This window comes from Coptis chinensis, chromosome 2 (assembly GCF_015680905.1).
Source record: "Coptis chinensis isolate HL-2020 chromosome 2, ASM1568090v1, whole genome shotgun sequence".
Taxonomy (NCBI): Eukaryota; Viridiplantae; Streptophyta; class Magnoliopsida; order Ranunculales; family Ranunculaceae; genus Coptis; species Coptis chinensis.
In genome coordinates this window covers 47185055-47202079 of record NC_141457.1, presented here as the reverse complement: position 1 = coordinate 47202079, position 17025 = coordinate 47185055, and the positions used below count along the sequence as shown (strand labels likewise).

The 17025-nt window shown below is 41.5% G+C and overlaps 1 pseudogene; it reads right to left on the bottom strand.

Moving 5' to 3' along the window:
- Positions 1 to 13151: 13151 nt before the first annotated feature.
- Positions 13152 to 16609, bottom strand: LOC147516301 (L-cysteine desulfhydrase pseudogene; annotated as a pseudogene).
- Between the last annotated feature and the right edge of the window lie 416 nt (positions 16610 to 17025).

Below are 17025 nucleotides of genomic sequence, written 5' to 3'. Positions count from 1 at the left end.
GTCGTTGGGTACGCTCTGATGGGTGTTGGACGACCTTGCTCGGTTATGAAAGATGACGACCTGTTATGTCGACACGTGTACTATAGTGTAGAATGGAGGGTACTTACACAACCCTTTTTATTTTTTATTCGTTCTTTGGACAGCTATTGCGTGGAGAAAGAACGGTTAAAAAGTAAAGATTTGAAAACACGTGTCTGACAGCTGTTTTGTTTTGAATTTAGGTTTTGGGTAATGTGCGGGAACTGTTTGGGCTAGATTCGTAGGCCCGAAAATACGGCGATTTGTGGGCGAGTAATGATTTAGGTTTTGGGAACACGAAACATTTTTGTGTTCTTGAGGTTTGGGGCAGTTGAGGGGTTTTTGACTTTGGGATTTCGCTTGCTCAGTTCTCATTCTAGACAAAGAGAAAACCCCAGAGTGAAAGGAAGAAGAAAAGAGAGAAACAACAAAGAAAACTTTTTCCTTTTTCGGTATCAGGTGCGTCTTTTGATCTTGCAAATCTTTCTCTTTCGTTAATTTTAGACCTCGTAATGTCTGCTACCAGTGATAGTTTGAGTGGTGAGGTGGAAGTTGATGAATGGAGAGAGAGAACGGTAAGTGATGAAGAAGTTGAGGAGAGGGTGTGTAGTGGTGATAAGGCTTCATCATTGGAGACGGTGGATGTGAGAAAGCCTAAGTCGGAGGATTGCTATGCAGCTTTGAGGGAGAAGTTTGGCTGGGTGGAGTCCGACCTGGTCATGTACGACCTGCGGGGAGAAAGGAATTTGTTTCATAGTGAATACGTTCCTTGGGGTGGAGGAGTAGTTGTTTGCTATGGACAGTTGAAGGCTAAGATGAGGTTGCCTTTTTCCCGTCTTACTGTGGAAAGGCCCTTGTCAGTTCGTGGGGAACAGCTGGAGGATTCTCCATGTGTTGGACTTGTTGAATGACATAGGCTATAACATTTGTTTATCGGATGTGATGGAGCACTTTGTTATGAGGAGGTCGGGTGCTATAAATTTCGGTTTTCATGTTTTTAAGGGGAAGTCTCCTGTTATTGTGGGGGTGAGTAAGGATGACTGGAGTCGTAGGTCGTTGTTGGCTGCGAGTAGATATTGTCCTCCTGGTTTGGAGATTGAAAATCAGGCTATAAAGTCGCCTGGTAGGTAGTTGGTTTTAGGTCGTAATGTGTGTATGGTATATCATAATTTGGACGTTCTGATTTATTTCGTTTGTTTTTGCAGAGATCAATATTCGTTTTCGTACTAAGGCCGGTGTTATTGAAATGTTTGCTTGTTTGAACTTGGAGCAGAAACAAGAGTTGTTGGGGGAGGTTGCGCATTATTTTAAGAGGCGCAGATGAGAAAAGATCAACCGTAAGAGGCTGGAGCAAAAGGCGAGGGCTCGCAAAGCTGCGGTTGTTATCTCTGATTCTAGCTCGGAATCTGCCATGGAAAGGGAGAGCCAAAAAAAAGCACCTGTTTCTGGAGGGAAAAGGGCTGGAGGTGCTGGTGATAGCCGTTCTGGTGTGGCTAGGTCGGCTGGAGGATCTGCTGAACACCGTTCTGGGGCGGTGAGGATGGCTGGAGGAGTGACGCAATCCAGACGCTCTGAGTTGGATGACGCAAATCGTTTGTCATCACAACGTTCTGAGTTGGGTGACGCAAATCGCTTGGCGTTCCAACGTTCTGAGTTGGGGGATGTGGCACGCTCTGCATCCAACCGCTTCTCCTCTGGTGATGCAGATCATTTTGCATCCACTTGCTTCTCTTCTGGAGATGCGGGTACTGGAAGTGCTGGTGGGGAGGGTGATGCTCCCACTTCATTCCGAAAGCCTAATCTAAAGAGGCGTTCCGAAGTGGTTGAGTCGAAGGGGGCTAAGAGGCCCCGAACTGAGTCTGAGGAACGACCTAATACTGGTGAGGGTCGTACATTTTCAGGTCGGGTTCATCTGAAGAAGATGAACCTGATTGATTTGGCTGCTGATGATGGGGTAGCTGAGGCCCGTGGAAAGAAGAAAGTTGATGAGGCTGAGCCTGTTGCTGAACAGTGCAAGGGGTCAGGAAGTATGGACCCAAGTAAGAAGAGTAAAAGTGTTGTTCGATCTGGATAGGCTGGTTATGTATAAAGACCCTGTTAGTGGGTTGAAGAAGTTTGTGGAGAATGGTGACTGTAGCTTTAAGTCCAAGTTGGTTGGTGGGGCATTGCTGGATAGTATTGTGCTTGATGGGGATAGGCGTAAGCTGGATAATAAGGGTCTGGAAGTGAACTTGCTGGAGATGGACCGGTCTTTGTGCTATGTGAGTGTTCTTCCGTTCTGAGCTTGCTTCTTTTAGGATCTGTCGATTTTGATCCAATATGATATCTATATTTGTTCTCTTGTTTGTTAGATTCTGGCAATGTACAGGAAGCTGAAGGAGATGGCTTTTATTTCTAATCATTACAAGAAGGAGCTGGATGCCAGCAGGCAAACCTGCAGCAGACTGGTGGCCGAGTAGCAAGTGGAGAGGGTTGAGGTTGCAGGGCTGAGGGCTCAGGTGCAAGAGTTGGGTGGAAAAGTAGCTCTCTTGCAACCCTCTATTGACTCTGCAAAGTTGAAGGTTCAAAGAACGGGCTGCCGAAAGTGCAAAAAGTTGCGAAATCGTTATTGAACAAAATTTTGGCCCAAATATAATAAACTAGTTGATTTGGTGGAGAGCGGAGATACCTATGTTCTAGTAGATGATTATCTTGAGCTAGATCGTAGGTATGAGCTCTTGAAGATGGCAGTTGAAAGTGGGGCTGCAACAGTATTTGTTGAAGATACTGGCATAGATATTGTTGGACGATCTGACCTGCCAATCGACCTAGGTTCTACTCCAACAGTTCCTCCAGTTGTGCCTCCTGTTGTTGCTGTCTCTGATGTTTCTGAAGTTGTTGCTGATCTAGCTAGTGGCTCGGTGGGTGAAGAGGGTGGGCCCTTGGAGCCTTTGAATGTTGATCAAGTAACATATGTTATTTGAGCCTCTTCTTGTTTGATTGATGTTTGTGATGTGGTTGAAGTGTTTGAACAATATTCTCTTTTTGCTCGAGTCGATACTGATACTGATACACTTTATATTTTTATGATGGGGATACTGAGGTCGTTTTCTTGGGATAACCTGGGGGCCTCGTGTATCTAACCAAAATTGTATGTAATTAGCAATACTTAAATTACTTACTTGTTGGAATTTTGCTTGAAGCATGCATGTGATTGCTCTGTTGCTTTTGATTTGTTGCTGGACGACCTGTGTTGCATCGTAGTCATACTGATGAAGTGCTTGACTTTGCTAGGTCGTCTGATTTGTTATAGGTCGTAAAGTGTTTGTGTACGACCTGATATATTTGCGTAGTTGGTACCTAGGCTTCGTCTTGTCCCTAGGTGTACACCCTGATTCGTTCCTTTTGGGGGAACTTCTGATTGATATAATTAGCCTTTGAGTTGCCATTATATTTGAGTCTAACTTAACCCTTTTGTGAGATCGTAAGTTGACTTAGGGTCCTTTTGGGGGTCCCCTACATTGTATTTGTCCGATAATTGGCCTTTGAGTGACAATTACAGTTAAATCATACTTAACCCTGGTGTTAGTGTTAAGTTGATTTAGGGTCCTTTTGGGGGACCTTGTTTGAATTGATTGAAATATAACCATTGCGTGGTTGTTGTTGAGTCTTTGTAGACTCCGCCTTTGATGTACGACTTGACATTGTGATGACGTAGGTCGGGTTGCACAGTGAGATGCATTGTACTTATGTAATGCAAAAATGACATCAGTACTTGAAATGTTGATGAAACTTTACTTATATCGACTAATGTATTTGGAGAGCGCAAAAGAAAAACTTATTGATAAAATCACTTTAGAAGAGTTGTATTCCAAGGTCGGGGAAGCATATCACCGAGCTGAGTTTTGATCCAGTATACGCCATTTCCAACGACTTTTTCAACAATGTAGGGGCCTTCCCATGTTGGGTTGAGTTTGGCTGGAGCTAGTGTCTTTTTGAGGACTAGGTCTCCAGATCTTGGGACGACCTTCTTGTTGTAAGATTGTTGGATTGTTTGGTGGTACCGAGCTAGGGATATTGCAGTTGTTTCTCTGTGTTCCTCTAGGAGATCAACTTCTTTTGCCAAGATAGTGTCATTGTCTCCTGACTTGACGATGTCGGAACGTGTGGTTATGAGTGTGAGTTCTGATGGTATTACTGCTTCTGCTCCGAAGCAAAGTGTGAATGGAGACTTATTAGTGCTGGCTCTGGCTATTGTTCTGTATGCCCATAGAATACTCGAGCTGCTCTGGCCATTGGCTTTTCTTGCTTTCCAACTTCTTCTTGAGGTTTTCTTTGATTGCCTTGTTTGTGGCCTCTGCTTGGCCATTGTTTTGTGCATATCTAGGTGTAGAAAATACTTGAGTGATGCGCCATTTTTGTAGAAAAGTCTTGACTTGTGTGCCCGCAAATTGGGTTCCGTTGTCCATGACAAGGGTGTGGAGTAGACCAAATCTTGTGATGATATTGGTCCATATGAAGTTAATGACATTGATTTCCTTGACTTGGGCTAGTGGGATTGCTTCAACCCATTTGGTGAAGTAATCAATGGCTGCTAGGACATATTTGAGACCTGTTTTCTTTTGTGGGATGAAGGGTCCCATGATGTCTAGCCCCCCACATACTGAAAGGCCATGGGCTGGCTACGTTGATCAATTCCCTAGCTGGACTTAGGTGGTTGTGACCAAATGTTTGACATTGGAGGCATTTAAGAACGTACCTTTTTGCCTCTATATGCATGCCTGACCAATAATATCTTTGGGCTATTGCTTTATGTGCCAGAGATTGTGCGCTTGCATAGTTGCCGCATTCACCTTTGTGGATTTCGTTGAAAATGAGCTGGCCTTCGCGTGGAGTTATGCACTTTAGGTGGGTCCCTCTTGATAGGGTTATATACTAAAAGCATTACTTTTGTATTAACTCTAATTCTTTATATTTTGAATGAGAATCATATGGGCAAATATTATGCATATTATATATGTTATTAGTTATATGCATGTGTCTAATACTTTATGTTGTAGATGATATGGTGTGAACACCGCGTAAGATCATATCATCGGCACTTTATAAAGTATAAGTAATCGCTCACAACCTAGATGGATTTAGACAAACCATTGGTACGGTTGTAGTATAATCTGGTATTAGTCTATCTTGACTATAGGATTACACTAGTACACTTTGTGTGTATTGAGCAGACCACCAGTGAGGTTGTTTTTCCTTATCTCGACTATATAAGAGAACAAACACCTCTCATTATTATGGATGCTTGTCCTCCTAATCCGGATATAATAACGGGCACTTACATGCATTGTACATTGCTTTAAATCATCAATGAGTGAGATTCATTTGTGAATCAACAAACTCGATGGATTGGGTAATGACATTGTATGTAAGGTGTCTTCGTTGATTATAGAAGGAACCCGTAATCCCGCATAAGAAGTCAGTTGATGATGTCCTCTTGAGGAGCTCAAAAAGATTGTCATGTAAACCCTGCAGGTGGATTTATTCCGATATGACAATGAGGTTGAGTGGTACTACTCAAGGACATAAGAAGTTGATTAATGTAGTTGTCAGTAACTTGACTTAATCAACGAACATTCGATATCTTAAACGCGGGGAGATCAACGAGCATATAATATGGAGCCCATAAACGCTGACACGTAATTTGGGATTAGGGCGGTAGTGCAACAATGGCCTTTAGTGGAATAAGCCATTTGTTTACGGACTTGGGCCGTGTGTTCGGGGCAAACATGGGAAGCCCAAGCCCGTCAGGAGGCCCAACCCTAATTTCTCCTCATGGTCCCTGTTGTAGCCTATAAATAGAATACTCTTTCTCTCGCCAAAATTCACTATTCACCGGTTCAAAAAAAGAGGCAAGAAAAGTAGATCCGAATTCGTTTCTGATCTTGAGAGAAAGAAGGGGATTGGTAGATCATTGTCCACACAACGTCCAATCTATTCTAAAGGAATACAACAGAAGATCAAGAAGTTGATTGTTGATTTAGGATTTCATAAAGCTTGGATTCTCAGAGTTATCTACACTGATTTTCAAAGGTATGTTTTTCTTAATCCAAAATCGTGAGAACCCCATTGATTCCGCTGCGCGTGGGTTCTCGTGGTTTGTAGAAATTTTGCATTCTGAATAACGATTCCTACACCTCTTGCGGATTTGCAGAACAATCGTCCGTTGATTACTGTGTATCTTGGGGCTCAGAATTGTAATGCACGAGCATTCTTTGTTTCTGATGGGAGTTCGCCATGTAAGATGAACTTAAGAAATGGGCCTATCCATGATTGACTGATCTCTTCTGCGGATGAGGGTTGGAAATCAATGAGGCTGTTAACACCTTCTTTCTGGTAAGCGGGTCTTTCCAGGATGTCAATGTAGATTGTGGTGGGGCAGACCTCTTGTGTTTTTTAAGCTAAGAAAGCTAAACTGTCTGCATGTCTGTTATTTTCCCTGGGAATGTGCTCCAATGAGAACGTTTTGAACGATCTGATGAGGTCACTCACGACCTGAGCGTACTTTGCCAGGTTTGCTCCATTTATGACATATTCTTTGGTGATCTGCTTGACGATTAGCTAGGAATCGCTGTAAGCCTTAAGCTTTGGGACTTGTAGCTGTTGTGTCATGCGGAGTCCTGTGATCAATGCTTCGTATTCCGTTTCGTTGTTGGACGTTGCGAAATCGATCTTGATTGATTTTTATAGTTGGCTTCCTTCTGGTGAAGTTAACATAACCCACATTCCACTGCCATTGTTGTTGCATGCTCCATCTACGTAGAGGTGCCATGTGTCTGGGGTGACTTGTTGATGGAGGGAAGTGACTGGCTCGGGCTCCCAGTTGATATCTTCAACGGGGAAATCTGCCAAGAAATCAGCAACGACCTGACCTTTTCTAGACGTTCTAGGAACGAACTCGATGTGATGTTCTCCGAGTTCTTCTGCCCATTTAGCCATGCGTGCTGTTTTATTATTGGAACTCAATATCTGTTTGATGGGTATATCTGTGATTACCTTGATGCTATGAGATTGGAAGTAAGGTCGAAACTTCCGAGCTGAGTAGAGTAAAGAAAGCATTGTTTTCTCCATCGGAGAGTAGTGATTTTCTGAATCTGCCAACGTCTTGCTGGTGAAGTAGACCGGCTTTTCGACTCCATCATGTTCGCGGAAGAGAACTGAGCTGATTGCAAAGTCGGTAGTTGCAAGGTACAGCTCCAGTGTTTCTCCTTCTTCTGGCTTGGACAGGATGGGTAGAGTTGATAAATAAGCTTTCAGGTCGTTGAAGGCTTTATGGCACTCGTTTGTCCAAGTAAAAGTTGTTCCTTTTTTTAGTATTTGCAGGAGTGGTCTGCACTTGTCAGATGCTCTTGAGATGAACATGTTGAGGGCTGAAACCATGCCAGATAACTTGTGGATTTGTTGCTTTGTAGTTGGTTCTGAAATTTCAAGGAGTGCTCGTATCTATTCTGGGTTTGCTTCAATGCGTCTTTGTGAAACGAGGTAACCTAAGAATTTCTTTGATGCTACTCCGAATACGCATTTGGTTGGGTTGAGCTTCATCTTGTTTTAGCGAAGTTGTTCAAAGGCTTCTTGTAGGTGGGAAATATGATTGCCCGCCTTTTCACTTTTGACCACCATGTCGTCTATGTAGACTTCCATAGTGTCTCATAGCAAGTCTTTGAATATTTTGGTGACCAGTCTTTGGTAGGTCGCACCTGCGTTCTTCAAGCTGAATGGTAGGACGTTGTAGATGGTTTAAATTTGTGCGTCCTATAACTATTGTAGGGGAAATTCCGAGTATCTCCTGATCTTCCTCTGTGCCTTGTGATCTGGAATCCTTTGCTGAATAGAGAAGGGATGAGATGATGGTGAGTTCAGGGTTGAACCGTCTGATGGCTGCCTACGTATCTCCTTTGTTCTATTAGAGAATCAAACCCTATTTTGCGTAGTTCCTAAGAGAGAATCTCTATGGTTTTTATAGGAAGGGCGACGAGAGTCTTAGGGTTAGGGTTGTCCTCACCGCTTGTGAGTTCCCTTCCATCTTTGGACTCTGCCTTTTTATTAGGATTCCTCTTCTTATGGAAGTATGAATCTAGACCATATCTTATGAGATGTAAGTTTCTTTGTTGATCATAATGTCCCATCGTGTATGGGAAAATTATATCTAAAAGGTAACTCCTAAGATATGTTATCACGATTCCTAACTTATCATCAAAGATCACAATCTTCAGTTTCCTTCTGTTCAGGAACTGTCTATATCAGTTTCTAACGACTGGGGTAACTGTTATGTTTGAAGGCGATCAGTTATGTGCCTGACACATGTCCACTAAACACTTGTGCTAAGCACGAGACCACTTATTCACAGAACTGATCCGATGGTCCTCATCTCATTCTGGACATCTATAGTCTTAGATTATTTCCCACACACGTGTCATCTGTTCAGTGACGGGAAATCCCCCCTATAACTATATTGTTTATGGTATTGGTTGACATTATTAATATGCATTTCATAATTAAAGAGATGCATAGAAGCTCAAATTAGTAACTCCATTCTAGGGATGTTTCACTCGAGTTCAAAACCAAAGAGACACAAAGGGAACACCAAATTATGATGTATCAACATAGGAACAGGGAAAAAAGAGTTTATGACAATTTAGTACCATGTACTTTCTTTTTTTTTTTCCTAAATGGTACCTGAACTTTATTTCTCGCCTATTCGTACCACAAACTTTCAATTTAGTACCTCAGTCTCTTTTCTGTCCAATTCCGTCCAATTTCACTAACGGCGTTACACTATTCACGTGAACATTTTTTTTTTGTAATAATCTTTAATCAATCTTTTTTAAAAAACACTATTCATGTGAACAATGTTTTTACAGCACTATTCACGTTGACAATGTTTTTTTTGAGATAATATTTAACCAATCTTTTTTTTAAAAACACTATTCACGTGAAAAGTGTGTGTGTGTGTTTTTTTTTTTTAAATAATCTTTAATCAATCTTAAAAATTAATTTTTCAAAAAAAAAAACACTGTTCACGTGAATAGTGTGTGTGTGTGTGTTTTTTTTTAAAAATTGATTAGAGATTATTTATAAAAAAAAACACTGTTCACGCGAATAGTATTTTTTAAAAAAGATTGGTTAAAGATTATCTCAAAAAAAAAAAAAAAAAAACACACACACACACACACACACACGATTCACGTGAATAGTGTTGTAAAAACACTGTTCACGTGATTAGTGTTTTTTTAAAAAAAAGATTGGTTAAAGATTATCTCCCAAAAAAACACTGTTCATGTGAATAGTATTTTTTAAAAGATTGACTAAAGATTATTACAAAAAAAAACACTGTTTACGTGAATAGTATAATGCCGTTAGCGAAACCGTTAGTGAAATTGGACGGAAAAGAGATTAAGGTACTAAATTTAAACAAATTGAAAGTTCGTGGTACGAATATGCGAGAAATAAAGTTCAGGTACCATTTAGGAAAAAAAGTGAAAGTACGTGGTACTAAATTGTCATAAACTCGAGAAAAACCTATGAACAAGGTAAGTTTTGAGAAGGTGAGTTTTGATTGCATTTCTGGGAGTTGAATAACCATTTGTTTAATATATTTGAACAAGGGTGATGATACTGATCTTGGGCAAAACTCGTGCCCTCAAATTGCATGGAAATTGCTCTGTAATTGTCTTAAAACTTGAGGTCTTCATTGTTGTCTGTGAATATGGCATCAACTAACAAATTGATGGCAATCTAGTCCCAAGAATCGGATCCTTATTGAGGTTGAGAACTCGAACTCTTGCTAAATGAACTGGCTAACTACTTGAATCTTGTCTATCTTCATCAAAGCCGTCACTTCAGCTATGCCCTTGTACATCATGTCTATCTTCTCATTACCCATTTCGACTTGTGATAAACTACTCTTTGAATGCAAATTTCTTTTGGGGAAAAACAAAAGACAATACAAATAAGATTCATTATACATGTTGGAACAAGATTTGTAAACCTAAATCTTGTGGTGGACTTCGAATCAGACTTACTTCGCACCACAATATCACTTTACAAGCAAAGTTATTATGACGAATAGTAAAAGAACTGGACAAACCATAGGCCTCAAGTCTCCTAAAGAAATATGCAGGAGGAAAACCAGTCCTTTCAGTTAAATGTCCAAGGGGCGCCTCAAAGATTTGGAGAGGCATTATCAAGGCAAGAGATGAAATCCTCCCTCAGTTATGCTGGCACATTGGATCAGGAAATGAAATAGACATATGGATGGATCCTTGGACACCTACCTTGCCAAACAAAAAACCTTTTGGTCCGCCGCCATCAAATAACCCTTACAAGAAAGTAGCTGATCTAATAGATTCGGAAAACCGCACATGGAAAACAAATATTTTGAATAGCTTCTTTCTTCCTAACATTGTGAGGGAAATTTTGAAAATACCACTCAGTCAGAATGAACATGTAGACACCATCAGATGGATGAAGGAGCAAAATGGGGAACTGAGCGTAAATCTGTCTACAAATACCTCAGCATAAAGACAGATGAAAACGAGCAAAATCCACACCTCTGGAAACAGTTATGGAATACAGATACAGCAGAAAGAGTCAAGTTGTTCTTCTGGAAAGCTATCACAAACAGTCTTCCCACAAGGGAGAACTTGAGGAATATGACTATTAACTCTGCAACTTGCCTGAAAATAACCAGGTGGAATCTACTTCTCATGCACTTTTCCATTGCAATATGCTACCACATATTTGGTATGCTTCTAAACTTTCCATTAGAACGGACCACTGGAACCAAACTGATTCAATTAGTACTATTATTAGTACTATTTGTTCTAACCTACACGATAAAACCATTTTAAGAAACACTATAAGTAATTTAGCCACTACTATGTTTTCCATTTGGATTAGTAGAAATGACATTGTTTTCAACCAAAAACATACAAATGTTTTCAGCATTATACGTAGAGCTAAAACTTTCATTACAAACACTGAAAAACTTTTCTCCAAAAATAATCATTTATACATGTGGCCACAAATAAACAACAATTGACACTACCTCACCACAGATACCTCTTGGGATTGTAACACAAACCAAGTAGGAATAAGTTTTTCCTTATGGAATAACTTTGGTTACTGTATTGGTGTAGGACACAGTAAAGACACGGCCTTTGACCCAGAAGAGGCAGAGGCACAAGCTATTCGAGGAAGACTAGACATGACTAGACGATTGGAGATCCGATGTCTCACTATTTTGACGAACTGCAAAAACTTAGCCGAAAATTTACAAACACAGGGGAACAAGTTTATCTTGGGGAGCTACCTCAGTTGCACATGATATTTATGCTTGTACTTCACTGTTGAATGTATGTACTTTTCACTTTATCCGCAAGGATTCTAATTTTTTTGCTCATGCTCTGGCTAGAAGGGGTAGGCGAGCTCTTCCTTATTTTAGTTTAAATCCTGCTACGGCAAGATCTCTGATTCAGATATGTGTGGATGATGTAAACTTTGTAGGAAGCTCTTCCTAAATTTCGGAAGTGCCTTACTTTTATCTATAATAAAAAAAAAAAAAAAAAAAAAAAAAAAAAAAACTAGAATCTTTATGGCACATCAGTGAATATTAATTTATGACTGTAAGTACCCTCCGTTCCACACTACAGTACACGTGTCCACATAACAGGTCATCCTCTTTCATAACCGAGCAAGGTCGTCCAACACCCATCAGAGCGTACCCAACGACCCAACACCCAGGTTGTCCAAAGCATCAGTTACAACCATTTATGGAAGGATATCAACTAGCGCAGTCTCGGAGCTCAATCAATGCCACAATCAAGGAAACATTAACTTTGTAACAACACATTAATGGCGAATCATCAAGATAGCACATAAGGTGGATCTACACTTCATAACGGTCCAAAGCAAATATGGAAAGTCAACTCACACGCCTATAAATAGAGAGAGATGAATTACGTAAGGCTTTATTCAAGTTTAGCCCGAGAAACTTGATACGTAGGCAACTATTATCCTAAGAAGAGTGCATCCATTCCCAATTCTCCAGATCATCAAGTCATTGTCCAGTAAATACAACATCTACATTAGCGCTATCTGCCGGTTCGTTTCCTTAAGAAAAACACACTTACTCTTTTCTCAAGCCCACAAAGCTGGTAAAAACCACCATGGATACTTCTCTTTAGATGTTGGCAGAACAAATGAAGACGCTACAAGACACTTTCGTCACTTTACAACAAGAGAATCAGATGATGCGCGACCAGGCCACCTCCAACGCTAACAACGGCACGACAAAAGTAGTGGAGCACAACGCCGTTGCAGCCCTCACCAACACCACCAATCAACGCTTAGAAGACTTCGCCCAAAAATTAGAGAAGTCAAACGAAAGAGCCAGAGCGATCCAGATCGCTCAGAAGATGCTAGAAACGTACAAGGCATCACCATTCACCACAGAAATCAGAGACAAGCAGCCTCCTTCAGAGTTCATCTAGCCAAAGTTCCCGTTGTACGACGGTACCTCCTGCCCAGGCGAGCACGTAGCTCGCTTCAATCAAATCCTTACACTCTACAGCCATCCGGACTACGACTATCTGAAGTGCAAACTTTTTCCAGCTAGTTTGAAGGAAGGAGCAATAGACTGGTTTTACACACTCCCTCCCGATTAGATCAGCAACTTTGACAAGCTGGCTGAGACGTTCGCGACATAATTCGTCCACAACAGAAAGAAGCGAGCCGACCTAGACTCTTTGTTCCAGCTCAAGCAAGCTCATGGCGAAACGATTCACGTCTTCCTAGGACGTTTCAAGAAGGACCTCCTCTCGCTGGAATCAGGACTCAGTGATGGCTTTGCAATTTCTGCGTTCACAAACACCCTATTAGACGACTCCGACCTAGCAGGGTCCCTCATGCGCAACAAACCAGAAACCTCAGCCAACCTGTATCACAGAGTCGACAAGTATATCAAGTACGAAGAATGGATGGCCCAGCGCAAAGGCAAAGAGGTCCTCGCAGTTAGCAACGAGCAAGACCCTAAGGGAAGCAAGCAATATTCAACCAACAACAACAACAACAACAACAACAACAACAACAACAACAACAACAACAACAAGAGATCTAGCTCCAGCAAGCCTTCTTACACGAAGAGGGAATTCTCTAACTTCTCCAGGACGTCGAGTCAGATCCTGAAGAAGATATATACAACAACATACTTCAAACGCAACATCAACAAGGTAATCGCCATACCAGAGCGTCCATACTACCATTTCCACAAACTCCACCACCACGACACCAATGATTGTTGGAGCCTGAATCACTACCTCCAAGATTTAGTGGAGGAAGGCAAATTAAAAGAGTTCCTGCCAGAAAGCGACCTGAGGCACAAGCTGGATGCCAAACGCCACAGAAGTAGGAGCCGCAACAATGAACGACCTGCGAGCAACAGAAACAGAAGAAGGAACAGATCAACCCGATAATCTAAATCTCCAGGTCGGTCGAGGCACAACAGGAGACAGCACTCCTCCGCCCACGATGAGGACAAAGTAATCAACATGATTACAGACACCTCAAACGACGAAACCTCAGGTCGGGAGAAGGGCAGAAGAGTAGGGGCGCTTCAAGAGATCTACCATCTCTCACACAAAGCTGAGATGAACAACCCCACTAATCCACAAACAACAACAACAATTTCATTTACTGAAGAAGACCTAGACAAGGTGTGCCTACCCCACAATGATGCCTTGGTAGTGCACGTAAAAATCAATGGGTGGACAGTCAAAAGAGTCCTCATCGATCCAGGAAGCTCATGCGATATACTTTTCTACCAAACTTACAAGGACATGCACCTACCAGACTCGGTGATGATAGAATCAAACACACCGCTCTACGGGTTCAATGGAGATCGCACAGACGCCATTGGAGATGTCATCCTACCAGTCTCCATTGGAGAGAAGGAAGACATGGTCAAAACTTCAACACGCTTCAGTGTGATCGATGTCAGGTCGTCCTACACCGCCATTCTAGGACGTCGTTGGATTCACAAGATCCAAGCTATTCCATCAACCCTACACCAGGTCCTGCGATTTCCCAGTCCCAGAGGCATCATGGAGCTCAAAAGCAACCAACTGGAAGCTCACCGATGCAATCAGGTCAGCATAATGACCTCACCCAAGCCTCAGGTCGTTGAAGCCAAAGACGTCCCAAAGAGGCAAAATCCTCAAACATCCAGCCCTCCAGCAACTGCATCAGACAAGCTCAAAGGAAAACAAGCTCAAATAGAACCATGAGAAAAAGTCAATTTGGGCACAACTGACGACCCAAAATTTGTCTATGTAGGGGCTGATTTAGACCCCAAGCTCAAGGAGCAACTTGTCAAGTTTCTATCTCTCAATAAAGATGTTTTTGCTTGGTCGTATATCGATATGCCAGGAATCGACCCTCAGGTCGCTTGCCACAAGTTAAATGTAAATCCAACTGCCAAGCATATTAAACAACGACCTAGGAAATTAGCACTCAAGTTTCAAAAGGCTATCAATGAAGAGATAGAAAAGCTCAAAAATGTTGGATTCATCAGAGAAGTCGAATACCCGACCTGGCTAGCTAACATAGTAGTCGTTCCAAAGAAGAACGGTCAAGTACGACTTTGCATAGACTTCACCAACGTCAATAAGCACTGCCCAAAGGACAGCTTCCCCCTACCAAGGATCGACATACTGGTAGATCAAACTTGCGGACATGAGCTTTTGTCATTTATGGACGCATACAGTGGGTACAACCAAATACCACTTGCAGAAGAAGATCAGGAAAAGATGTCCTTCATAACCGAGCAAGGTACGTTCTACTATATTACCATAAACAATATACTTATAGGACGCACCCTTTCACTTGATATACTTATATTGCTTTAAAATGCAGATGTGCACCCTTTCACTTGATATGAGGAAGCATCCTGCAAGTGCGCCCTTGTTGGCAAAGCTGAATTATTGCATCCCTGAACCTGTAGTAGTCATGGTTGGTGTTGTAAACGTGATGAGAAATCCGAGCATATGCAGTTGAGCAATCATCAGAAGTCTGAACTCCACATTTAATTGCCTGCCAATATATATGAACTTCAATTCCAAACATAACCCACAAATGTGTCCTCAAGTTAAACGCGTCTGTCTCGGTGGAAATCTCCAAACTACTGGGCAATCCAACCATGATCATGCTGGCACACATTTCCGGTGGTGACCCCAGTTTTGTTCCCCAAGCTTGGCTTAACATCTCCCCAATCTCAACAACCTTATCGTGATTTCTTCGTTGAACTCCTTCAAGACCACCTTCGAACCTATTAACGAAATCCAAAACTTCAGGAATCACAAGCTGGGCACTGTAGTCTCTTGTTCCAACCCAAGAAGATTCTACACCCAGCCCATGACCATACTCATGAGAAACAACAAGATGGTGCAACTCTAACAGTGTTGGCGTTTTTTTGCAGTAAAGAAAGGCCACAGAAGGAGGACAGAAAACCACTTGTGGAGATTACTAGTATAAAAATCTGCTCCTATGTCTTGCATATCAACATGTACACTACCAATGGCATGAGCTCCATCTACAAACACTTGTTCAACCATTTCCTCTCTACAAATCCGAACTAGTTCCTTCAGAGGTAACAAGACACTTGGCATGGACGAAATATGATCTATCACAGCTAATATAACTTTATTTCCAATCTCTTTCGCTTTACCTAAAGCTTGTCGAAATGCCATGACAATTTGCTCATTTGACTGCTCAGGAAATGGTACCGCAGCTTCGATGACATTTCCCCCCATGCGAGAAATGTAAGCATGAATCAATTTCTTGACAGCGCCATAAGTGTATCGAAGCATGAAGACGGTGTCTCCTCTATGATACTTGCCCTGGACAAAACCCCATGAAATATGTTGAAGAACAATAGCAGCTGCAGTTGTAACGTTATCAATTATAGCGACTTCTTCAAGGAAGGCGGCATTTATGAGATTTTTTATAGCAGTTCTGGATTGAAGTAGTCCTGGTTGGGGATGGTTGAAGTAGAAATCATCGGGTTGCTGAAGAAAACGAAGCTGCCACTGGTGTTGAGCAGATATGATTGAAGCTGGGCAACTACCAAAACTTCCATTGTTGATTCGAGCAATTGTTTGGTCGTGGTGAGAGAATTCTTCCTGAACAAGTTGTTGTTCAGAGTGCTTTTCCATGGAACCCATTATCATCTAGAGAGTGCGTGAGCGTTAGTGTGAAGTGCCGCCTAGTATTTTGGCATTCATTATAGAATTTCGATGAATTCAATGGTGCCGGCCTATTTTGTGTTTGAAAATTCAAATGATAACCTGGATCATGTGACTTGATATCTCCTTTGTCCCTCTCATGCATGAATAGCTATCCAATATTCTAGAGGATAAAAAGGGGAAGAGGTTTTGAAAACTAGTTAAGGTAGGGAACTGCCTAAACTCCTGGTTTGGTGGGAACTTTTCAAATAGTTTGTCCTGTGGGAAAATTTTCTCAAGTATATATTCCCCAATACAAGTGATCAAATTATTCGAATAGAAAACGGTATTGGGTACAAGTTGTATAGTGGAAACATAATTGAAATGTTACTTTTGCATGATCATGCAGCAAAACACGTGACTAACGAGCTACTGAGGGATAAGAAACACTCGTTTTACCAACTTTCTGCTTACTCCAAGAGTTCTAGTCGATCAATCATTCAATCCCGAAACATTTAAGTCTTCAATAAGAAAATAATGAATCAAACAGGCCTTAAAAGAAATAATGGAAATTGGTGCATTGCTGGAAGTGAAGTTCTAATAAAATGGAGACATGTAGCTCGTATGTTTCTTAATCGGATGCTTGCAGCAAGACTATACAGAAACATATCACCCCTGGCAGAAATGGCTCAGTGTATAATTCTCCTTTAAGAATGTAAACTCTATCTTTCCTTTTAGCAATCAAAACTAC